This window comes from Lissotriton helveticus, chromosome 3_1, assembly GCF_964261635.1.
Source record: "Lissotriton helveticus chromosome 3_1, aLisHel1.1, whole genome shotgun sequence".
Classification (NCBI taxonomy): domain Eukaryota; kingdom Metazoa; phylum Chordata; class Amphibia; order Caudata; family Salamandridae; genus Lissotriton; species Lissotriton helveticus.
The window spans coordinates 910,989,417-911,017,136 of record NC_136061.1 but is presented as its reverse complement, the minus strand read 5'-3'; positions in this window follow the sequence as shown (position 1 = coordinate 911,017,136).

Genomic DNA, 27,720 nt, shown 5'->3' with positions numbered 1-27,720 from the left:
CTCGCTTTACGAGTGTTGACTTTAAAACATTGTACTGTCTCTATCAGCCACTTGTATATATTTGTACATAGCACGAATGCACTTTTTATTCACTGTAGATAACTCTCACTGCGCTGTCACTCTTTAGCAGCACTTTGTATAAATATACTGTGTGAATTGATTTATAAATTCATAAAGGAGATATGCATCCATAAATGCACTAAATGCATAACTGGAATGTACTCGTTGGAGAGGTTTATCTTCTATCCCTAGTATAACACTATTGCTGTGTAAGTCAAGGGTTACACTTCCTCCATAGTGACCATTTTATTGTTTAATAATGGTACAGCTCGTGTTCCTGGGTTGCCCCTTATTTTAGTGAAAAGGAACCAATATAAAGTTAGCACTTTTAAATGTAATAAGGTCATCCAGTGAAAGACAATGGGAGAGATAGGCCTTACAAGAGTGAAAAATTACTTTAATATTTTTTCAATGCCAGGACATGTAAAATGTACGTACATATTTCTTACTTTTTAAATAAAATGTACCTTGCCCAGTTAGCCTTTAGAGTCTACCTTAGGCGTGACTTAGAAATATTGAAAAGAAAGGTTTAGGCCTGGCAAAATGTTTATTTTGACAGGTTGAAATGGCAGTTTAAGACTGCGCTACAGGCCACCATTGACAAGCCTGAGACATGTATTTAAAGTGCCTCGTCAGTAGATGGCACCATGAGTAGATGGCATTCACACTAGTAGTGCTTAAGTTACAGACCCTGGGTACACATAGTACCACTTACAAGGGACTTACAAGTAAATTAAATGTTCCAATTAGGTGTAAGCCAGTGTTATAATGTTTGAAAGAGCGAGCACAAGCACTTTAGCACTTGATAGCAGTGCTATAGTGCGCAGAGTCCTAAAGCCAATAAAAACAAATTCAGCAAACAGGAAGTCTTAAAGCAAAAACTTAGCTAAACCGAGAAAACAAAACAATACAAACAAGCATTTACAATACAACGGTCTCGCCTTTGCCAAAGTTAGAGCTATTGACATTGTAAATTACATTTTTTTATTTATGTGTTGGTTTTGAAAACAGAAAAATAAATGGCATTGTCATTTACAATGTCAATAGCTTAATCTCTCGCAAATGCGAGACCTATTGCATTTGTACCCACACACACACAGCCCCACACACACACAGCCCCCCACACACACACAGCCCCACCCCACACACACAGCCCCACACACACAGAGCCCCCCACACACACACACACAGAACCCCCCCCCACACACACACACACTGAGCCCCCCCCCACACACACACAGGGCCTCCCCCCACACAAACACAGAGCCACACACACACACAGAGCCCCCCCCCACAAGCAGCCACACACACACACACACAGAGCCCCCCCCCACACACACAGAGCCCCACACACACAAACACAGAGCCCCACACACACATCCCCACACACACAGAGAGCCCCACACATGCACACACAGAGAGCCCCCCACACACACAGCCCCCCATACACACACAGCCCCACACACACATATAGCCCCACACACACACACAGCCCCAAACACACACACACAGCCCCCCACACACAGCCCCACACACACAGCCCCACGCACACAGCCCCACACACACAGCCCCCCACACACATACACAATGAGGAACAGGGGGTGGGGGGTCAGAAAAGCGAGCAGAACGATGAACAGGGGGGTGGGGGGCAGAAAAGCAAGCAGAACGAGGAACATTAGGGTGGGGGTCAGAAAAGCGAGCAGAATGAGGAACAGGGGGGTAGGGGGTCAGAAAAACGAGCACAACGAGGAACAGGGGTGGGGGGGGTCAGAAAAGCGAGCGTGACGAGGAACAGGGGGGTAGGGGGTCTGAAAAGCGGTCACAACGAGGAATAGGGGTATGGGGCAGAAAAGCGAGCACAACGAGGAACAGGTGGGTGGGGGGGCAAAAAAGCGAGCACAACAAGGAGCAGGGGGGCAGAAAAGCAAGCACTCACCAGCTGGGGCGTAGGACTCGGCACCTTCTCCACTTCTTGCAGCGGTCGGGCAGAAATGGCATCAGAAAAACGCCGCCATTTTTGCATTCTGGGGCATGGTTTTTGCTGTTGAGTGACGGATGACGTCACAGAGTTAAAAACTGCAAAAAACACCCCCCCGAATCCGAAAAAGACGGGGCTTGAACGGAGTGATGCCCCTCTCCTGCAATGGCTGGCCTCCCGTTTAGGAAGCCAGCCAATGGACAAGAGGGGCGGGTTCAAGCCTCCACATATGTAACATAAGATCTCTCCCTGCGATTGCGCAAGCGCAGCCTACGCAGGCCTCGACCTAAAAATTAGGCATTTGATTAGCAGACTACTGCCAAATGCTATGGATCCGATCAAATACAAAAGTCAGGTTGCAAGAAGATTATTGAGAAGTTTTGTGTGGCTACCATTTGAAATGAAATGCAAACTGTTGCCAAATTCTTATATCACAGTGTTAGGAGTGGCGTAGCAAAAGTGCCATTAACACCAATAGAAGCACTGAAAAAGGGACCCATGTTTTCATAGTACAAAAAACACTGTTGGTGGCCCAATGGCTCCTTTTAATAGTGGGCCTTGATGCCACCATATCTGAAAATATGCCTTTTCCTTGCTGCCCATAAATCTGCTCCTGAGGAATCTGCGGCTGAGAAAATGGCACTTACATTTATTTCATTTTTAAGTCCTGCGGAAAGTAAATTAGGCTTCTGGAAGTGTTTTCAATAAGCTACTGACACTTGTTCTTTTTAAACTATATTCGGGATTTCATGATTGATAAGTATTTAAAAAGTCAACTACATCATTAATAAAGATCGAATATATTGAATTCAATTAACAGTTCTGAAATACCTTAAGAAACGTGTTCGCTTTTCCTCCAGTATACTGATTTTTTTTTTTTTACCTTTCATTGTTTTAAACTATGCCATGCAAACAAGCATTGGCAGAGGCAATTGATTGGCATTCACATTGTAATGGCACGACTTATTGGCTTTGCCAATCCCTTTTGAGAACAGAAATATTTTTGCAGTCCTCTTCAACCATGGTGTTCTTTCTGCTAAAACTATAGATTTTTCAAATTACCTCAGGAATGTACCGCCTTTTCAAATAGCACAATGTGTTTCTGGTGCCAAGAGCAGAACAGAGGTGCATTTCTCAGCAATACCACTTTTTCCCTCAACAGTTCCAAGTGCCAGGCATAATGGGGAGCACCCAAAATAAAATAACATTTCTGCAAATCTAACATGCAGGTATACTGATGACGAAGTATGTGAAATCAGTATCTGAAATTGCAAATAAAGTCCTTAGTATGCATGCAGAAGGGCCTCTGGTTCATAGTCTTTACAGTGCCGATGAGGCTACAAAAATCCTCAGTTCACACCATTCAGTCAGGACCTATCCTTTTCAGCCAATCAGGTCCTTTTCTCATGTATTTTTAACCAATTTGAAACGTACATATTAAATACTTTATGAATTTGAGACATTGCAGAGGGAAATTTTATGTTGGAAATGTAATGTTATAAAGTCATTAACCTTTTTACATGCATTCATGCCAAACCCATGACCGTCATGAACAACACTGTGAAACAAGCACACAATCTGTGTCTGAACTGGGACCAGTCTTTCCAAATTAAAACCAATACATGTTTTCTCATCTGGATCAGCAATAAATGAGCTATTCTTTACATCTGAGAAGGCCAGTATCATTTGGCAAGTGTTTAAACATGCATGACCTAAGAAAAATGAGTTGCTAAAAATTATACCCAATTTCCATGTCCCAAGAGCCCACGCTTTGTTTTAAGGACTAGATCAGACAAGGATCACTGTCATGACGACCACCTGTCTACATTTTCTGGACTCGCTTCTACCTCACAAACTGACCACAGTGTCTCCATGAATGCCTGTGTTGTGGGACACATTTATCACTTCTTCAATGCTTGGCCAAATGTGGATCTTGATTCTAGATGTCTACTGTTCTTTTTATCAATAATCAATAAAACGCGGGGGCGTGGCCAAGACTTCAAGCTTTGTGGACGTATGAGCTCTGAGCTCCATCTCAGCCTAACAGAAATCCTTGTTGCGAGGCTGTAATCGGCAGCTCTCGCAAAGCAGAATATCACTGGTATTGCACTGTGGACGCAGAGGAGATGTCTGCTCTCACCTAGAGGTGGCATTGGAATGAGCTCCCAGGGTGGCGACGAAGGGGCCTAAGCAGACGTGAGAGTACCCTGGGCCGATACACCGAAAACAATACCTGAACTGTGAGACTAGCACCCAAGTATACTCACCCTGCCTTGGCATCTACACCTCGTAGTAATTGCTGGTGCTGGGCGGCAACTCAGTGTTAGGGAAGTACCAGGCCCCAAAACGGCACAGAAGATGTGATGCTTCGGCGCGGTCCCCGCCCGGGCCGCCTGCAGTGAAAACTAAGCGAGATCAGGACCAAGAGTGAGGCCCGGAGAGAGAGAGAGAGAGAGAGAGTGGTCCTGTGAGAGTCGTCGGCAAAACAGAATTGAAGTACTTCCCGGTGCCTGGAGTGCAGCATACACAAGCACTGCCCAGAGCGTCTCATCACCCCGCGAGGAGCGGGAAGCTGATGCCCGCAATCCTACAGCCTGCCCAAGCATCACTGCAGCGATAAGGAGAGGACTCTGGAGCAGACGGTGGGGAGGCCGGGATGTTACAGAGGCCCAATGAGAATATCGCAGGAGGGCTGGTGAACCTGGAAACCTAATAAAGAGTCCACCAAATGCTCGATACTGAGACCCCCTGTATAACAGGCCATTTTGAGACAAGAGGGTTGACGGGAGTGCTAGAAATGAAGCAAACTTGGTCAGTGGATCAAAGCGAGTAAATATCTCATGCGCTTCCTGGGCCCTTGAAGCGATTCCTTCTCCCACCCTGCCTACATCCCTGGTGGAATACATGATCTGCAGCCCAAGATACAGGGTTCCCCACGAACAGACGAATAGGGTTTGTGGTGGCTAACCAAAACAGCAGGCTCCTGGATACATAGGGAAGACTAGGGCCCCTCCCACAAGTAGCCCTACTAAGATGTCTCTTAGGAGACCCCCGACTGTTTGAAAACCCAGAGTCAGTACTAAAACAAGGCTCGTTAGGACCATTGGATTGGGGGTGCAGTCAAGAGAACTAACCCCCTCCCTGTTTGTTGCTGTACAACAAAAAACAAGAAAAAGCATACTGGGCCTCGACTGAGGCAGGATGCCCAAACACAAGCATAAACAAGGGGGGATGCAACCAGTCACAAAAGAGCCCTCTCCAGTGCCTGAGGTAAGAGAAGGAGAGGGAAACAATGGCCCAGAAGTCTCTCTCCACTCGCTCCTAGATAGGGTGTTGGCCACCCTAGTGGATACCAAAACAGCCCTACACAAGATATTGGGGCGGTCTCAGTGGACTTAGGCCTCCTGCAAGCAGAGCACCAAAAGTTGGCAGACAAAGTGAAAGGATTGGAGAACTCAATAACGGAGCTACAGCACAAACAAAAAGTGAACACTTCGAGGATGGAAGAGCTCACTACCAGAGTAACGATCTTAGAACATAGGGCTGAAGATGCAGAGGGTCGCAGCCGATGCAAAAACATAAGAGTGTTTAACGTACGGGAGGGCGCAGAGGGGCCAGACACAGTGACATTCATGGAAAAGTGGCTGCACTCAGTGATGGCCCCGTAACATCTGTCACAATTTTTTGCATTGGAGAGAGCGCAGAGGGTCCCTGCCCGGCACCGATAAGACCTCCATCCTGTTTTGGCAAGACTCCTCCATTACATTATAGAGACCGCAACAATATTTTACAACATGCCCGATCCCATGGCCCATACATCGTGGACAACAGCAAAGTGTTAACATTTCCAGGTTTCACAGCCAAGATGAAGCCAAAAAGTCCCTCCGGGGGGCAGGGGTCCAATACTCGCTAATGTTTCTTGCGAAACTTAGAATCATTTTGGATGGAGCCATTCATTTTTGGGAAGCCAAGGAAGAGACCTGGTGCTGGCTCGAGGCATACAATGAGGGGACCACCCTGCCCAAGAAAAAACAGGGCCCGAGCAATGAATGACCCCAACAGGAAGAGGCAGCATTGCTCACGGAGTAATGCACAGCTACAGAAACCCACAGCCCCTCAAACTAAACAGGATAGGCAGGTGGCGCAACAGGCGGTGGCGTAGATCATATCACCATAGAACCGAGACTGAACCACGGATGCCTTTTTGGAATCGAGATACGCAGTTTCAAAATCCGGGGACCCCATTGGGAGTGAAGTTTTCCTGCCAAAAATAACCCCACGTTCAGCGGATGGCATATGAATATTCTGAATTCAGGGCTGGTCCGCGGGCAAGGCTCCTGTGGTTGGTCTGGCCCGAACTTCAGGAATTAGTGGTGGGGCTCCTGAGGTTGCACCTGCCTTGACTCAGGTAAGGGGACACCAAGATTCTCCACAAGGCCGCCCATGTGACACAGAACATTGGAGATGGTCAGGGACGAGGAACTCAGAACTGGGTTAATTTGTATCCCCCCAATAGATTGTTCTGCCTGACATACTGAAGGAGGCATTCTAATGAAATGTATTTGTTTGTTTCCAGGTTTGGGGCAACTAGCAGTTACGCTGTTGCCCTTGGGTAGGGGAGTTGGGTTTAGGAAGTTAAAGTTTTGCATACGGAGGTCAAAACATAACCCCATTCTGTCTATGGGACCAAATCACACTCTGATTCGAGCACAGAGGGGTAGGACACCACCACAACTAATTACATGGCAGTCACAACCATATCTAATAGGGTGATAAACTGTTTATCTTGGAATGTCCGGGACATGGGGACTCCTATAAAAAGCCACAACATACACAGTTATATACACCGAATGGGAGCACACGTCGTGATGCTTCAAGAAATGCACCTCACGGCAGAGGAAGTCCTCCGTCTCCGTCGAAGATAGAGGGGGCAACTATTCACGACCTCCTACTCTGCATAATTACAAGGGGCACTAGTATGGATACAGCAGGGGACCCTATTTGAGGCATACACATGCACCCACTGACCCTGAGGGCCGGTACGTGATCGTCAACGGCAAGTTACTGGGTAGTGAGGTGACATTTGGAAATGTTTACGCCTCTAATCACGATCAAACCAAATTCTTTCACCAACTGTCAAAACCATTGTGGGGGGTTTCAGTGAATGGCCTGCTACTGGGACGGGACTACAACTGTGTTGCAAACATATGTTTGGATAGGCCCACTCCGCCACTGCAGGGAACAGTGACGAGCATGACCTCGAAGGGCTCTGGTGACTGAGTGGGACACTGGGGGTTGGTAGACATATGACAACTTCAACATGAGCAATTGAGGGATTATTCACACTACTGGGGAGAGGAGTTGGCCTAATGGCTGGGGCGGTCAACCTCGAATCCGGGGAACTGGGTTCAAGTCTCGGCAATGACGCAGAAAATCCTGTGATTCTGGGCAAATCATTTAATCTTCCCTTGCCAAACAAAAATGAATGTGTCCTCATGTAATGCAACTGATGCTATGTAAAGCGATCTGAGACCCGATTCGGGTCAAGATTGCGCTATATAAAACTATATGAAACGACACCACTATATCGTTGACACACCAGATTAGATAAGTTCCTTTGCTTGTACCACTTGAGCTTCGCAGTGACTGATACAGAGTACCTGGGACGCACACTGACCATAGCCCATTGCTCCTGAATTGTATCCATCTCCCAAGTGTGCGGCCGTTCTGGTTTGGTGCCTAGACCCTGCAATGCTAGAGGACTCCTGCTTCCGACACTCTTTGCATTTTTCTATCGCTGACTATTTCCAAGTTACTCAGGACACTGCAAGCACCTCCCTGATCGAATTGGATGCATTTAAAACAGTAGCAAGAAGCCAATGTATGTGACAGACAATAGGTGTGAGAAAGGAAATTGATAGAGAGCTCCATAAATTTGAAACCCAGATACACTCTTTAGAAAATAGACGTGGGGTGCAGGAAGAAACCCAGAGACAACTCTCCAAGGGCAAGAGTAAACATAACACAGCCCTGGAAAGACTGCGATTTTTAGACCTCAGGTCGTACCATAAACTGCAGCACTTTGAGGGTGGGAAATCTGGGAGGCTATTGGCATGGCTGATTAGGCCTAGAGAACAGAGACACCCCCATTACCCGATTGCAGTCGAATGACGGGACCACATTATACTCACCCTAAACTATCACTTCCGCTTTTCCAAATATTACATGACCTTATATGGGAAACCAATAGATCTACCAATAGAACACATAGATGGGTATCTAGAAACACTACAGTTACGTAAAGTAGACCTTGGCACACAGAAAGCACTGGGAGAGGTGATAACTACCCAGGAAATCCAGGGTGCTATTAAGGACATGGCCAAGGGAAAAACTCCAGGTCCGGATGGGCTCCCTGTGGAATTCTATTCCACTTTTAACCCACACTTAGCCCCACGCTTGGAAAAGATTTGTGCCTATTTGCTGGGATCTGGTCAATTGCCAGCCTGCACTAGAGAGACATTAGTGGTACCACTACCCACAACCAAATCTGAAATGCCCAGTACCCTTGAATGTAAAATGTTGGAAGACTGCTCCCACACTTACAAGACTTAGTGCACACTGACCAAAACGGATTCATACCAACAAGATCGACCTCTGGGAATCTTACATGATTATATCACTTCCTATACCACTGTGATGTCCCAACATTCTCAAAGGCCATGGTAATGGCTGTAGATTTAAGAAAAGCCTTTGATTCTCTGCAGTGGGACTTTCTGATGCACGTAATGCAAAAGATGGGATTGAGAGAGGGATTGCTTAAATGGGTACGGTTGCTCTACACTTGCCCCATAGCCAGACACAGAACAGGAGGATTTGCCTCTGCACCACATGATATCCATAGAGGGACTAGACAGGGTTGTCCACTATCCCCTCCATTGTTCGCCTTGGGTATCGAACCACTAGCAGAACAGTTCAGGCAAAAGGGGGAGAGACAAGGGCTGATATTGGACAGGAAGGAGTTAATAATCTCTCTGTATGCAGATGACATACACCTATACAAAAAAAGAGGCGATCGGGGGTCACTCACGCCATGAACATACTGAGGGAATTCACGAACCTGACGGGACTATGTGTGAATACATCTAAAAGACATGTCTTCCCAATCACACCTTCAATGCCTTGTCCGCTAATCCTCTAGATGGACATTAATTGGGCCCCTTGCTCCTTCAAATACTTGGGCATACAAGTGTTCCATGGACAAATAGACCTCATGGAAGGTAACCTCAGTCAGGCAATGCGCTCCCTTAAATCATGCATTTAGTTTTGGCGCTCCCTAAAACTCACACTTATGGCTAGGTTGGCACTATCCAAATTGGTTGTACTACTGAGACCATTATACTAGTTTGTTAACCTACTGATGGTGATCCCACAAAAATGGTTCAGAGACTTAGACATGATGACAAGAGAGCTGATCTGGGATGGGGGTTGCCACAAGGTATCGCTGGCTATAATGCAGAGATCCGCGGGAAGAGGATGGCTGGGGGCTCCAGATTTCGAAGTGTATTACCTGGCAGCACAACTCCAGTGGCTCGCCCAAAGGTTAGATGGGAAGGGACTGGAGACCCTAGATATCCCGACACAAACAGACTACAGGGGGAGACTACTTGTAAAACTACTGTGCTCAAAGGTACAGATCCAACCTCAGGGGATTCTATTAAAAGGTTGCGCTGAAATGCTGGAATAGATGCACCCAACGAATGGCGGGTACCCCTCTGTATTCGCCAGACATTCCCCTGGTGGACCTTCCATGTGGCAACGCCTCCTCCCTCTTCACAGAGACCCAGCTAAGAGAGTGGATGGCTGCCGGTATATTGACAACCCACGACTGATATAACCTACATCACCCTGCACAGACTCACTATCATGTTAGGGGCCACGGGTCGGCAGTGCCCTAGGAGCGCGACCCTGGACCCGGGATTTGCGCAAATGGTGTGTGACAGCCCAGTACTGCGAGAATATTGGTGCCAGATCATTGAGATCTTAAATGAAGTTTTAGCACCCTCGATGCCCCACACAATAGAAGTCTGCTTCCTGGGCCTGTTTCCAAGGCCAAAGGCCAGGAAAGTGGGCACTAGATTTGTGGATCTGGCACTGATACTGGCGAATAGGCATTTAGCCCTCTGCTGACGGACTGCAATAAGCCCTAAAGTGATAGATTGGGAAAAAGATGCAACAGCCTAGGCTAGAGCAGAGGAGCGGGCACTGATAGAGGAGGACGTCGCCCAATTGCAGGACTGAATGAATTTATTTATTGTTGTAATTAATTATAACTGTTACGAAAGACTGGACGTGGTGTGTTCATCCCTGCACCTTCTTTGATCATTGATAAAACATAATTATATCATTTCATTTGACAAATCAAGCAATCACAGAGCATGACATTAAGAGACTATAAAACATTTGATATATGTTCACTAGTTTGAAACTGTGGTCAGTCTTTAATCTTTGGCTTGATCTTTACTTATGAGTTGTTCCATGTGGCAACGCCTCCTCCCTCTTCACAGAGACCCAGCTAAGAGAGTGGATGGCTGCCGGTATATTGACAACCCACGACTGATACCAAGAGGGAGAGTTGATCTCCCTCGACAACTTCATCACGCACTATGATTTGTCCCCGGGCCAATTCTTAAATTACCATGCAATACTGAGGACATTTAGATCACTATGGGGAGGGGGCAGCCGAGAACCCGGGATGCACACATTGTTGCAAGCGGTGGTGACACTTGGGTCGTTAAGACACCTAGTAAAATGGATGTGCAGAGCGCTCATGGAGATGTCAGAACAGCTCCTGATTCCATTGCAAGAGAAGTGGGGTGACTTAATGGGTAGAGAGGTTATGGAAGCAGAGTGGAACAAAGCCCTGAGTAACCCAAAGAAGATTTCTAAGAATTCTAATTTTAAATACACAAAGTTTAACTTCCTACATATAACCTACATCACCCTGCACAGACTCACTATCATGTTAGGGGCCACGGGTCGGCAGTGCCCTAGGAGCGCGACCCTGGACCCGGGATTTGCGCAAATGGTGTGTGACAGCCCAGTACTGCGAGAATATTGGTGCCAGATCATTGAGATCTTAAATGAAGTTTTAGCACCCTCGATGCCCCACACAATAGAAGTCTGCTTCCTGGGCCTGTTTCCAAGGCCAAAGGCCAGGAAAGTGGGCACTAGATTTGTGGATCTGGCACTGATACTGGCGAATAGGCATTTAGCCCTCTGCTGACGGACTGCAATAAGCCCTAAAGTGATAGATTGGGAAAAAGATGCAACAGCCTAGGCTAGAGCAGAGGAGCGGGCACTGATAGAGGAGGACGTCGCCCAATTGCAGGACTGAATGAATTTATTTATTGTTGTAATTAATTATAACTGTTACGAAAGACTGGACGTGGTGTGTTCATCCCTGCACCTTCTTTGATCATTGATAAAACATAATTATATCATTTCATTTGACAAATCAAGCAATCACAGAGCATGACATTAAGAGACTATAAAACATTTGATATATGTTCACTAGTTTGAAACTGTGGTCAGTCTTTAATCTTTGGCTCGATCTTTACTTATGAGTTGTTTAAACTGGCGTGGAAAGTTCGCTAGTCTGGTCAGTTCCATTCGAATCTCCAAATTAAAAAGAAATGTCATTGCGTCTGAACATGTACGAGTGCCATATTTTAGGAACAGAGGTTTTAGTAAAGTGCAACGTCCGTGGTTCAATGGGGGGCAGATGCAAACCAGATGAGCCAGAGATCCCTCGTACTGGTGACACAGTCTGCAGATGGTGACTGCGTCTAGTGATTTCCAGTGAATATTTATATATTTTATTGGTAGTACCATGAGTCTGACTAACAGAATTTGCTTTATAATTGATTTGTTCAAGGCTGAGTTAAGATATTTCTGTCTCAATTTATCCTTGTAGGAGCTAGGTAAGAGCCCAATATTGCTGCTGGAGGACTCTATTAGCCTCATGTCGTCTTGGGCAAATAATAGTCTAACTTGTTTCTTTAAAATGATTTTTAAAATTCCAGGTGATGAATAAAATCCTGCCAGTTAGACAGGTCAAGGAGCAGTTCAGTGCAGGCAGTAAGTAGGCCATAGGCCTAGGAATTTAGGAATTTTTACCTTTTTTGAAGATTTTCTTTAAAATTGCTTTCATTGTATTTGGAGGGGCTGCGCATGTCCCTCGATAGTATCGAATAATTAATGCCTAATGTTCGGAATATTGTTTATTTAACCCAAATTCCAACAGGAAATGCTAATTGGCCATATCTAATTGAGGGAAGTAACTTGGCTCTTATGACCTTTCGGATTGACTCAGTTGTCGGGCTGCGCAGTTTGGCGTTGAGTTTGCAAAGGACGTACATCACCGCCTTGGCTTTTGATACTATGGATGCGATATGTGCAGTGGGCCTGCCGTTGCTCATAATTCAAACCCTAGATAGTTATATTTAGATGTTGTTGCGATTTTCAACTGGCCCAGTCTCCATTGATGCTTGAGTTTGTTGTCGTATTTTCCAAAGATTGCTACCTTTGTTTTGCTTGTGTTTGCTGTTAAAGCATTTTTGTTGTTATAAATGCTTAGTGCGTCCAGTGCTCTCTGCATACCCGTCTTAGGGGCCGATTAGGATCGCGGTTTTCCCGCATCCTCTGGGCCGGCGGAAGCCACCGCCGGCCCGGAGGATGCGGGAAAACCGCTGGGGAGGCACAAAAGACCCACCGCCAAATTAGGATGGCGGTGGGTCTCAAAATCGGTCAGCAGCTTTTCCGCCGCGGTCACCTTCCGACCATGGCGGAAAAGCTCTAACATGGCTGGCGGTGTCTATCAGACACCGCCAGCCATATTAGGATGGGGGTGAACAGATGCCTTTCCGCGGCGGATTCTCCGCCGTGGAAAGGCATACGGTGATTTCTTTGGGGGCCCGTTGCAGGACCCCAGGGTGAGTGGGGAGGTGGGGGGTGCACATGGGGGGTACCTATGGTACCCCCCCTGCATTTGCGTGCACAAAGCGGCAGGCACCGCGCGCTGCCTGCCGCTTTGTGCATGCAAATGCACTGTTGTCATTTTTTACATTGCGGCGGGTGCTGCTTCAAGCAGCACCCGCCGCAATGTAAAAAATACGGGATGTGACCGCCAGGGTGGCGGTCACATCCTAATTGCCATGGAGGGACAACCGCTGCCCATGCGGACGGTCTCTCATACTCAGTGGTGGCGGATGGACGCAAGTCCGTCCGCCATCATAATCGACCCCTTAGTGTGTCTATTAAGACCATATCGTCTGCATACCGCATTAGGAACAGTCTAGTCGACCCAATTTTAGAAGCTAACAGGTTGGCTTTTGATATTGTAAAAGGGGAGGAGACGGCAACTTACAAGAAGACTGGCGGACCTTGCCCCAAAAAACCAGTCTATTCTACATTACATAATGCCAAAGGCAGAAGCAGGCAGAACCTACATGCAAAGAGACGGACTTAGTTAAAGCAGGGGAACCGTTAACCACAACTGATTCCTGGAAATGGCTTCCCAGCATACTAAACAATAAACGGTCTAACTGACCGATCGGCCCCGAAAGAAATAAAGCAGTAAGTAATAACATACATATTATTTCATGGAACATAGCGGAACATAGCGGGCGCGAAAAGACTGCTGGACGACGGTCTTGCCTTGGACAAATGGGACAACGCCGACATAATTGCCCTGCAAGAGACATGGCTGCAGGAAGAAATTGCACTGTCGGGCTATATCAACTACACGGTGCCAGCGAAAAAATGTAAAACCTACGGGAGAGCAATCGGAAGCCTATCGGTATACGTGTCTACTGCTCTTAAAATAAAAGACAGAACAACTCCAATCGCCAGATCCAAGTTTACAGCTAATTAAATTCTCAGGCCAGAAAAAGCACGGTCATAAAACGACAATACTGATCAATTATCACACCCAACCGAATCTGCAGGTAAAAAAGACAAAATACATTTTATTATGCAAGGAAATATTAAAACTTCGAAGCTCTGAACCAACTTGGAACATCATTCTAACGGGAGACTTTAACTCCAATCTCATTCATACACCAGAGGAAGACGAGATACTAAGCTCAGATAACATACATTGGAACGTCCCACAGCAGGCAATAGGTGCAACAAAGAGCCAAAAGGACAGCCTAGCTACTCACTTAGTAACAGACCTAGAGTACCTAGGTATGCGAGTACTGAATGGCAGGACAGAGAAAGACAACCCACCAAAGAAAACGTTCTACGGTCCTTATAGTCAATCCACATTGGATTTTACTATAATAAGTCTTCCATTGGTTCCTCCAGTACTCACCTTTTACATCGAATATACAACAATGAGTGATCACAGCATGCAACACCTGTAGCTCAACTTTTTTGCAGACACACTGCAACCGGTGTATTCCCTGGAGGGCCAACTAGGAACAATTAACCAGAAACGAATACACTGGAACAGTTCGAACAAATTGAAATGGACTTTAATAATAAAGGACGCTCTCCAAGAGACGAACAGAGCTACAACAGATAAGATACAAGCCTGGTCTCTTTTTCTTGCGAAATTAAAGTTAAAAATGAACCCAACAAAAACAGCGGCAAAAAATAAGCACCTGACAAAGAAACTGCCCTGGGGACTAAATGAACAAAGAAGGGCCTTACGGAGAAGCCAAAAAAACCTGCAATTAAAAGTGAACGATCCGAGCTGCTTGAATACGTTTCTTGTCCAAAGAAAATTATATAAAAAAGGGATCTGGGAGCTGAAAAAGAAGGCGAACAACGACTTTTGGATTAACTTACTGGCCAGCTCTAAGTTACAGGATTCTAATAAATTTTGGACCATAATAAACCAGCTGACAAGGCCACGAAACGTACTGTCCTCGAATATTCAAGAAACAGTATGGTCAACCTTCCTGTCGACAAAATTTGAAGAAAACCGAAGGAACGCTCCTGAGCAGATATTGGGACCAGCGGACCCACACTTACACAGCTGCAAAGAACATTACCACACCAACCGCACGAAAACGGCACAAAGGACAACTATGCCTACTGAAGCCACAGATAGCTGGTACACGGCTGATGAGATAATCACCATCATCAGAAAGGGAAAAAATAATGGAGCGCCGGGTCCGAATGGCATCCCACAAATTGCCTTTAAGGAAGCACCAGACTTTTGGGACCAACACCTCGAAGAACTTTTTGCCGATGTTCAAAGTCAAAATCGCATCCCAGAAAGCTGGAAAGGCTCTATCATCACCCCAATACAGAAAGGAGGAGACAGAGCCAACCCTTTAAATTACCGCCTAATAACACTCCAGGACATCGAAGGTAAATATTTTGCCTCTCTCCTTTTAAAAGACCTGGTAAATTGGGCAGACGATAAAGCCATAATTCCAATAAACCAAACCGGCTTCAGAGCCGGCATCGGAACTACGTCTAATATAGTAACAATAACCATGATAGCGGAAAAATGCCAGCGTTCGAAGCAGGACCTGAACCTCTGCTTTATCGACCTGAAGGCGGCTTTCGATAGCGTTGACCGCAAGCTATTATGGGTGAAGCTGAAAGCTTGGGCCATACCTGAGAAAATACTGAGGGGGTTACTCCTATTCTACACCGATACTTGGACACAAATCAAGTTAGGGGACGGATCACACCTATCAAGAAAAGTATACACATCAATCGGATTAAAACATGGCTGTGTATTAGCCCCACAGCTTTTTAACCTATTCATATCAGACCTCTCGGGAAATTTAAACATCTGTAATGCGCACGCACCGAAATTTGGTAATTTTCATCTTACCCATTTGGCTTACGCCGATGACATTGTGCTTATGAGCCTAACTAAAGTGGGCCTGTCCAGACTACTGGCAGTAACATCAGCATTTTTGACGGTAAATAACCTAACTCTGAATCTATCTAAGACAAAAACTATGTCAATAACCAACCGTCGTACAGTCCAACTTAACATCTCACTTGAGGGAAAATCACTGGAAAGAGTAACAAACTATAAATATTTAGGATACTACCTCGATGACAAGCTCACTCTAAACGCTCAAAAAAAATACATGTATCAGAGAGCCGGAGCATTAACATTCGCTCTTAGTTCACTGGCAAAAAAGTTGCAAGGCCCCTCGCTGAAACCTCTACTAACAGTGATGGCAACCAAAGTACTTCCAACACTATCCTATGCCAGTATAGCCATGCAGGGCAAGGATGATATTACCTTAAACAGCCTTATCACAAAAATCTACAAGAAGGTCTTGCAACTCCCACACTCAGCTTCACCCGCCCAGACGCGTTTAGAATTTGGCCTAATGAATGAGTCACTGGGAAGACTCTACACAAGTATTAGAGTATGGTATAGAATTAAAACGAACTCCATAAATAACACCTTGGACAGCTTGTTATGGCAGGAATTGGAAAACCAACAAAATTCTGCCGCAAACAAACATCTGACTGGCGCTCTGGAGCAAACATGCACTGTAAACTTATGGGAAAAAAACCTGCCATTCACGTCCTTTAAACAGGTTCTAAAAAAAGCGGCCAAATTTCACTCATTAATTACGGATAAAGCCATCTTTGCAGCCCGCTCCCATTCATGGACCGTGATTAACAGTTATAACAATCTCACCTCGGCTACCTACCTAGCATCAACGTACTCTGTGTTTATAAAAAAAAGGCTGATGGCAGTGAGATTCGGCAAACTACCAACTCTGGCTGATGAATCAGTCTGGAAACGCATGTCGACTATGTGGCATTACAAAAGAAGATATAATCCACATTACATGCCACTGCAAAACACTGAACCGGGAGCGCACACTCTTTTTAAAGAACATTTTTAAGGCCAAAGGTCTACGCACCTGTAGATCGGCCATTATTGGTGCCCTAGACTCAACAGACTCTATAATTAATTGCAAATTCATAAAGTTCTTGATAGCCTTTGAAAAGCGGCTGAAAGCTCTTGAAACTTTAAAACAAGATTTTCAGCATTATTAACTATTTTAACAAAGAGCAATCTGATAAAGCTCCTACCAGCATCATCTTAAATTTTGCACTTTAAACTGTACTATGAAGAAATTTATTGATTTTATTGTAATGTTAAATTCTCTTCCATTTTCGTTTTGTCGTGGTTTTAATTAACTAAACAATAAAGTTTATATGGGGGGGAGGAGGCGGGGGAAAGTACTCATAATAATACACAGAATGCAGAACCACACATGAACACCCCCAACCTCTCTCACACAGACTCAGCACAAGGGGTAGTCAACACATTTGACAATTAACCCACTGCCCCAACCAGACATTAATATTAATGACTATGATATATGCATATTGGAGAGTAGCCCTTTACAGAGCGAGGGAATTTGTGCAACTAGATACTGGATCTCTGAATGCTTCCACTGTTCAAAAGATTAACATGTATTTTGTTTTACTTAATTTTACCATAATGCAATGAGAAATCTATTAGATGACAATAATCAAGAGTCCCTTATGGCATAATGCGAGAACTGGGCACTGACTGTTTTTCTGCACTGATATTGCCATCTAATACAATGCAATTCTATGGGTCACTAACCCGGACATGTGTACCTCCCACTGAACTATATACCTAACTGCATTGTATTTATTTAACGTAATACCTAATTGTATATGCACAGTCTTTGAAACAAAATGTCTATAAAAAGAGATTTAAATAAATAAATAAAATAATCCACCAAACGCATGTTTTTACTGAAAGCAGCAATTTTGTGATCTTCAGAGACATACCCTAAAACATGGCAGATAGATCTAAACGTGACCAGACTTTGATTGGCTACCATCTATATTTGGTTGAAAGCATCTAAAACATACTTCAGGCGGGCTGACTTGAAAGCACCTGTACATGTGGTTTGTGTTTATCCCATACGTAAAAGCTGGAAATAAGCATTTGTGGCCTGAATTTGGCAGATAGTCTACCAAGCACTGACAACAGCTTGGATCTACATTTGCTTCTCTGGGTCACCTCAAATGACCAAATCTATTCTACCCATCTTATGGCTCTAAGCATCTGCTACTCTCACCACTATGGGAACCCAACAGCAGATATTTTAAATTGTAATTCCATACATTGACAAGCAGACACATCCCTAGTAGTTTAGTGCTGCTCAGAAGCCATTTCTGTGGGCATTTTCTGCAAACGTGACAGGATCTCTGTGGGTGTGAGGGGGATTTGGATATGGGGGACTATTCCCATGACTGTTGTCTCTGTGTGGTATGTATGCAGAAAAGTATCTGTGTCGTGCTATTTGGCTGGATAGTCCTTTCTGTGGCTAACGGGTTATCTCGGGGAAGTTCGGTAGAAACAACCCTATATTTGCAATGTGCAAGGGCACCTGGTAAAGTAAGTTACAAAATCACTAAGATTGCTTTTAACATAAAATGATAGAGCATCACAGGTTCAAAATATTTATATCTAATGAATCAAAAATTAAAAACATAAAACAATATGTTGCTGACTAAATTATATAGGCATAAATGTAAAAAAAACATGTACGTGTCTGTACAACGACTGGTGCAAAATTGCAAGAGAAAATACTCACTCTATCTAACTGAGCCCTATGGTCCGATTAGGTTGATCCAGCACCACGGATAGGTTTTCATAGTTGTTCAAAACGTCCCAGTTGAGGAGAGAATGAGCAACATTGGAGCTTATGAGGAAATAGAGTAAAGTATGTCTTGTTCTGATCATTTGCCAGTGGTTGCTCATAATGAATTTGCTCTTGCCTTTCTGTTTTATTTGTTGCAACGGGCCCTCTTTCCCTGTGAGAAGCAGCAGTCCAGTATGCAATAGCACAGTATACACAGGCCAAATAAAAGGCTCTTTGAGGTATCTGAATGTGAAATTTGCATCCATGTTCTCACTCAATGGCATGGTGTCTCTTGTTTTCCATCCTTATTCGGATCGCATAAATAATGCAGCTCTATTTTAATATTCAGATTCCTGCTGAGCTGCGCTTGAGAGACCGTGGCACAGAGGAATCCTGGGCGTTGGGAGAACATTAAAACACAGTGAGTGAAACTGTCATTTATTGCAATCTCTCGCGGTTTCTTCAGTGGATCGTCCTGGAGAGGTCAAGGGCGAGTAGTCCCTAAAACCAACAATTTTTAGAAAGATGATTAGCTTCTCTCTTCCCTCAGATCTCCTGTTAATCACAGGTTCGTTGGTTCGTGGAAATGTAACAGCAACATCTTGGTTGCCCACTAAATGTGGCACCTGATGCACAAATGGTTCGTACTATTCTATAGATAACAGCAGCAATTCTAGTTACTAATACCCCAAGTGCAGGGTTAAACATTGAAATGGCCTGTGTAGAAGGTTCTCTATTTAGTGTTTTTGCTGCCATTAAGAAGGATTCCTCTTTAAAATGGTTAGGATAGCTCTATGGGTTAAGTGCTCGCTGCAAAGGTCTAAAAGTAAGCTACATGGCTCCAGTTTGCATCCTGATAAGGTCCGTGCAGCTTTCTCTGCCTTTAAAAGCCAAGCAAATAATTACTGCTAAGCTGGAGTACTGTAGCAGCTGTCAAAGATAGTGCTTCGAATTGGCACAAGAAGCTATGTCAAACACTGTAAAACCAGCATTAACAAAGCCAAAAGACCTCAGACCTTTTGGCTTCTTTATCGCTTTCTTGGAATGTGTTTCTCTTTATAACAGGCCTGTTCCAAGATGGCTGTTTTGCATTTAAGAAGAGGATTTAAAAAAAAAAAGATTTTAGTTAAAGAACAAAACAACAAGCATTGGCAATGCCAATGGGAATGGCATTAACAGAATGCTATTTCCTAATGTAAAGTATTACAAGTATATATACGTGGGAATGGTTATGTATTTGTGTAGAATAATATTGGTGTAGGTTAAAATGTGAGGTGACGGTTGCACTGTCAACCCAGACATAAAAATCCATGTAGGTTAATGACTGCCCTCCTCCCATCGGTGCGGCTGCCAGAGAAAACAATTAGATAAATTATCTAGCTGTCTAAGAAAATTCAATAAAATGTGTGTGCTCTTGAATGTTCAGCCTCAGGCAGCTGGATAAATAAACAAAATGATCACAGCTATGGTGAAAGTAAGCACTTGTTTAGGTCGAGCCTAGGCATTGCATACGCTGTCTCTTCGAGACATACTGTATTCATTCTGTGGGCTTACAGCACATCCATTGCCTTTTCATGCAAATCCTTCGATTGTTGTTCAAAATGCTTGCTTGCTAGTGATTAATCTTTCCTCTTTGTCCCTCCTTTTTTGTGTTCTGTTTTCTCCCATAGAGCATTGCCACATTACTGTTCACATTATGCTTCTGTGTTTATTCTGTTAATTAGGAGGGTTGTTTCTTTCTTTTATTCTTATTTGTGCCATTGTTTGCCCAACTTGGGTGATTCAGTTTTGGCGCCTGTCACTTAATCTCAACTTCCCGTTCAAATACCGAGATGAAATGCCAAACACTTCAGACACTGTTTTTGAAATCGCCTCTTTAATTTTCTCTGACTTCAAAGAGCGAAGAATTCCCCCCAAACCACCCTGCTTCGCAGCTTGTTGCTTTAGTTGGCCTCGATAACCGGACCTTCAGCAACCCCGCCTTGCTGCACAGTTGATGTCAAAACTTGGGCAACTCCCATCGCATTTTCTCTGACACTTGTTTATATGATGTGAACTCCATCGACCCGAAGGTGTTGGAGTGCTTTACATGGGCGCTCATTACATTACACAATGTCAGATTCATTTTTGGGTGCAACTGACCACAAGGTATTGGAGCATTACACAAGCGCCAGTTACATTACACAAGGTCAGGTACATTTTTTGGTTTTAGGTGCGCGTACATTGAGTGATGCTGATGCAATCCCTGTTTATTAATTATTTCCCCTATACCTCAAAAACTGGAGCATTTGTTGTTGTTGCTATGTCCAGTTCTTCTATACCCAGGGGTCTGGGACATAGGCTGGGGGCTTGCTGATATATAGGGATGGTGCAAGCAGTTTTCATTGGAAAACTCTGTGGAAGGGTGCAGGGTGAATAAAGGCCTGGGGAGAAGGGATGTGACCCATTGGAAGGTACTTTACTGCTTTTTCATAGGCTGTTCAACACTGTAGTTATGGAGTCACACACCAAACGTTATTGTGCTGTTGACTTGCATTGAGGCACTTGTCTTTCTGTTTGTTCATTAAAGAACCTTTGAATGTGTCCATAAATGTTTTCTGAGGCAGGCATATATTCCTGAATCACACTGCATGACCCAGTGTGTAGTAATTGTATAGCTCTTCAATCCCTGGTGGCAAAGCACCCAGGATAATGTGCTGCATAGCTAAACACTTATAAGGTGCCAAAGATGAGAACTATTGGCTTTTCCAATGCTTGTTTTGTAGAAGCAACCACTTCTGGCCAATCAAAACAAGGACTCCTGGCTCCCAACATGTGGGCAGAGGCAACCCTCCTCTCCTGGTGCTCTCACATAATTGTCTGTCAACAGCTTTGCTGCCAATTGCAGCAAAATCTGTCAACATATTGCTTCTCGGCTTGCTCAGTGGATCAGAGGAAGTTGTAGCATGCTGCAACAAGGGGATACATGTAAGAGACCCATCATGGAAGCATCACTGGCTCATGCATTACATGTAAACCCCAGACCACACGTTTTAATTCCAAAATAGAACAGAGAATTGAAAGTTACGAAAGCCCACAACTTGCCACAAAATGTGAGGCAAAAGATGAGAAGATCGTCCACAGGTGACTGCAGAAGATGATGAAGGTGCCAAAGACCTACAGACATATAGCAAAAAGCCTATGAACCATACTGTCTAAAAAGTCATGTTGGCCTGCCACACACTATTCTTGATGAACATCAATTCATTACCCTTCTGCTTTGGTCAGCACCTCAGGTCCAGACAAATCAGGTTACCACTAAGATACATCAAAGGAGCACCCCACACCCATTATCATCTGCTAAAGTCACCTGACTTTTAAAGACTGCGATGGCTCAACAGCAACTCCAGCTCTCTGAAACAATGAACGCTCAAATCCAATGAAGTAACTTGAAATATTGTTTGAGGAGATACCCATCAGCAAAATAGAATCAAATTGCTAAAGAACCCAGTTCCAAACTCTTGTGTACATCTGAAAGGGAGTAAGTCAAACCATGCAACACCCGCTTTCAAAGCACTCCACACCTACAGTAATAGAGATTTTATTCCCCTGTAACAGACAAAATGCTCATGAAGACAGAGAGCCTTAATGCATTCAACAGCTATTCTACCTTTAAACTTCATCAGCATCTTCACGTCCACCTACAACAGGGTTACCTTCTAACCCAAAATCAGGTGGGGCAAAATCAACAAGGGGCAGAGCATCCCCCTCCAGAACTCACCGAACCAAGCCCAACATGCCACCTTTCAAAGAACTATTGTTAATATTCTTATAATTCGCCTATACGGAATGGATACAATTCACACCAATGAGAGGAGTACCAACATTTAGCATCACAAGGATGTTGCATGTAAAAATGTGTAAATATACTCATCCTGCAGGCTCTGTGCCACAAGCTCTATGCTGGTGCTCGCAAAATCGAGTAAATAAATAGGCGGGGACGTAGCTTCGGAGGTGCATGGGGTGGAACATCCCACTAATAATGACGTTGTCGGTCTTGCCTGCCAATAACCAATAATAATTTTGGCGATTGTAGCGGAGGCGTATGGGGCCCGGGTCATCTCATACGCTGATGACACCCAGCTTTTGTTCACATGCAGCAAAGGTGAGGCTTTTGACGGCGACAGGATTAAGAGCTGTTTGAGCGCAGTTTTTGCGTGGTTTCAGCGGCACAGCCTGAAGTGCAACTCGGATAAGTCTGAGCTGCTTTTCTTCGGCTGTGCCCCTGACCCGGCCTGGAAGTCCTGGTGGCCCCAGGATATGTTCTCCCCGGAGAAATCATCTTCCCAAGTGAAAAAATCTGGGAGTGGTGCTTGATGATGATCTCTCCTTCCGCCCACACATCATGGGGATATCCGGGAAATGTTTTGGCATCCTCAAGATGCTGAGGAAGTTTCTTCCTCTGCTGTCCCTACAATATTGGAAGACAGTAGTCCAGGCGTTAGTGGGATCTAGGCTAGATTACGCTAATGCGCTCTTTGCGGGTCTGCCCAAGTATCTCCTGGCCAGACTGCAAATTGTCCAAAATTCGGCGGCCAGAGCTATCTTCGGCCTGCCGAGGAGAGCCAGCGCTCAACTGCTTCTGAATAGGTTGCATTGGCTGCCTATCTCTAAAAGAATCAGATTTAAAATTCTTACGCTGGCCTTCAAAGCCCTTCATTCAATCGGCCCTAATTATATTAGGAAGCGGACGGCCTTCTATGTGCCGCGGAGGTTGTTACGTTCCGCCGACTTGGCTAAATTGGAGGTGCCCCCGGCCAAGCGTGTCCGGATGGGAGAACGATCCTTTCAGTTTGTGGCAGCTCGTTGCTGGAACAAGCTCCCTCTCTCCCTACGCAAAGCTACGAGTCTCCTGGCTTTCAGGAAAGAGCTGAAGACCTTGCTCTTCTCCGCGTAATCATTGTGACTGTAGTGCTGCTGCCTTTTGTGTTTTTAGGTTTCAGGTCTCTTTGCCAAAGCGCCGGGACGCCCTCTTGGGCAGCCGTGCGCTCTAAAAGTACGGCCTTAACATAACATTAATCGGCTGTCTGTAGCACCAATGACATCAAGTCAATGTTGCTACGGACTGGGTACAGATAAGCAAGCCAACATATTAAGAGGGAGAGTCGAGCTAGAACCGATTCAAGGGTAAGGCTTGGCTCAAAAATTCCATGGACGAGCAGAGACATGGACATTTTTGATATGTAAAACATGCAACAAACTTGTATAAAATATAATAATCCCTTTAAAAAACAATTTTTCTAACTTGCGGCTGCGTATCATCTTAGTACTTCAGATTATATCACTGCATGTAATAGTTAAAAAACATAAACTTAGAAAAATGTGTTTCCCTCCTTCGCCACTCAGACGACAATGCCACTACTGAAATAAAAGGCAAGGCTAGATTACTATAGGTAAAGCAACATTATAGTCTTTTATACTCAAGAGGTTTTTGTATTGCATACATCCTGAACTCATGAACCTGCAGCTATTCTCGTTTGCGATAATGAAGAAAAAGGAGACAAAGTAAAATTAAATATTTGCACGGGATCACACAGTTTGTTCAATCGGGGAGGCTGGGATTTAGCCCTGCTTTTCTGCTTTCACATTATTCAGTTCAGCTACTAGACTCATATTTTTTTCTCGTCCTTTTTGCATTAAAGGTCACTGCTTTGTCATTAAATCTTGGCACATGTGGTTAGGATGTGGAGGCAGGAGGGGGCGTGGCTTGGCACCCAACGGACATAGCGGTGCTTCCGTGAGGCTCCATGGTACGGCGTGGAGGAAACACACTTTCATCACTTCCAGCGGGGAAACTTTTGGCCGAGATGCATTATGAACTGATCCTCACATTAACGAGAGACAACTCGCTACCATCCGCAACGGCAATTTGCAGCTTTTTTAAGGTAATGCAGACGCTCCAGTTCGCACAGCGACAGCCACCATTTTGCCTTCCTGGAGCTCATTGCGAGTGACTCCCAATTTTCGGCGGAACCGACCCTAAGTTCACTATTAAGACTTGTATGTTTCAAATAGTTGCTAAACTCACCTTTGGAAGCCTTTCATGGCACCAAAGCACTTCTAATCATTACTCCTCAGTCTTCTACCTGTTTTGAGGGAATGCATTCCCGGCCGCCATCTTGAGGAGTATATACGTATTCAGCACGCTGCAACCATGAAGATATAACAAGGCATACTTGTTGCACGCTTAATTTAACGCTCACTTAAACGATTCTATTCCTTTCCAGCAACCTTCCCTTGTTGCTGTTGACGCATTTGTGAAGCAGAGAAATGACGGCCACCATATTCTCGTTCTACTGTTTCCTCCCCCATTTTCAAGAGTTCAGCGGTGGTGTAGTGGCCCAGTCTTACCTCACCTCTATATAGAGGCTGAGTGATTTGGTTACAGCCGCCATTTCTTCTTTCATTTCAAATCCTATGATGACATTTCTTCAGCATCACTAAGAGACGCACTGGCTTAACTATACTACTTTGAGAGATTGTGTAGAAATTCCTCTTCTTTTGCGGGACACTCTCTTGCTCCTTGGATATGTTTTAAAACACCTCATAGCGCTTCCTCAAGCAATTCAGCTGCCTACCCTGTGGTGGTGACTAAACGTACTATTGATACATACAAGCACCTACTACTTTATGGTCTGTTTTTTTTTAACAATCATTTTTAAGGTAGCGTCTTGCCATATTGCACTTCTCTGCAGCAGCATATCTTACCTCGCAGTCTACTTCTTCACTTCGAAGTCAGTGCTTGCCCTCTGGATTCTTGCTATTATAGTTTCATGGGAAGAACAAATGGCACTCTCTCTGCTAATTCAACACCTAAACACATCTTCATCAAAAACTCTAAAGTCTTTTCAGAACTTTCTAACTTGGACAGTTAGGGACTCCTTGCAATAGACCAGTGTGACACAGACATGGAACCTACGCAAATGACAACAGGCAAACCAAATATGAAACGCTTAAAAAAAGATCCCCCTTCGTCACCCAAACCAGCTCCTCCAGTCTCAATGGAATTATTGTTACAGGAAATAAGGGCCCTCAGACTGTTCATGGAGGAAACAAATACCAAATTATAAATTATATCCAATAACTGGTTGCAGCTCGACACCAGACTCACAACTGTGGAACAGACTGTTTCTTCTTTTCAGGACACTACCAAATGCATTACCTCCTTACATTCTCAAGTATCAATCCTTCAAAAACAAGTTGTGGACCTTGAAAACCGAAATAGGAGAAATAACATGCATATTTACAATTTGGCAGAGGGGGGTCAAAGGTACAGATCCTATTGCTTTCTTTAAGTCTTTTCTTCCTAAGATTCTTCATTTACCAGAAGTCACCAGACAGAACATACACCACTCACAGATTGGGACGTATTGCTACCAATACGTCATCTGCACAGAAATCGAGAGGAGTCATCTTATATTTCTTGGAGTACACAGATTTGTTAAAAGTCCTAGCTGCTGCCAAGGCTCTTTAAAAGATCTCCTGATCTGGTGCTACACTATGTTTCGCACAAAATTACTCCAGTGCTACAAGACGTAAAGCCTTTCTTGACATGAGACCAACTCTTCGCTCCATGGGTGCCAGATATGGTCTATTCCATCCATGCTTGTTTAACCCCTCCCACGCTCATGACGAGCTCAGCTCATCATGAGCCACGGTTATCGTGTGCTCATGATGAGCTGAGCTTGTCACGGCCGTTAGAACGCTCACACGCTGGGATAATTCCTCTGCTGTGCTGAGCATTCTATTGAAACGGGCATGGCCATGACGAGCTGAGTTCATCATGAGCACACGAGAACCGTGGCTCATGACGAGCTGAGCCTCAGCTCGTCATAGGCACCGGGGTGCTGTGCGTGCCCCCTCACCTCCCCCCAACACAGCAGGGGAATCGGGCCAGCAGCAAAGGGATTAAAGTTACCTATAATAACAAAACTATTTCATATGACAACACAGTACATCTGCAAAGTTTCATCAATGCACACAAGACAGATCCCATGGACTCTTCAAGTTCATCCTCTTCACATGGAACTTAATCTATTTGAGTTTATTACTTTAGCTGTCCTTTTCATGTTGATTATAGCATTTATGCCACTATATGTTTTTATTAATCTTACATTCTAGTCATATCCTAGATATTGCTAATTAATACTACAAGTTTTCGTTTCTCCTAAGTTTATATTTAGCATATAAGCCAGAGTTAATCCTTTCACCTCACTTCTTTTTGTTTTTACAGCTACATTTATGTTATGGTGTGTTCCCTCCCAGGTCCGGTCCGTCCTCATTGGATGTTTTGTCTGCTCCATGTGGTCCTACCTTCCCCCACTTTCTTCTTCCCTTAATGTAAGTACGTCTTTTGTTTTGTCTTTCGTTTTTTGTCTTGGTTACCCATGTTCTTTTTTTCGCTTTTGGTTCCCTTTACAATCTCATCCAGTCTTTTTCTCGCCTTTACATATTATCACTTATTACTCTACTATTCAATTTTTCTCACTTATTATTTTCTCTTCATCTTACCATCAATTCTATTCTTCACTTTCTTACTAACTCCGCTTTAAATTCATGGTCAATATCTTCTACATTTTATATGTCTCTCCTATTTAACCTCGTATCCTCATTCCAATTCTCTTTACTCCTTCTTACTAATTTACAATGTAGTTATAATAAATTAGACTTTCTCCCACAACATATCTTAAATGCTCACACATGCAGAAATTGGCCCTATTTTACTCTCAGACCATGCTCCTGTTTCGATTAGCATCGATATTTTACCTAAATACTCAATCCCTAAAAGATGCTGTTTTAATAACGCTATTCTTTTAAACCCAGAATATACCGCTTCTTTCACTTATTTTTCTAATGAATATTTTGAATTAAATTACACTGAACATATGCCGTTTTCAACCCTATGGGATGCTTACAAAGCTTCGGCAAGAGATTTTATCATTGGTTTTGATGCTAAGCAAC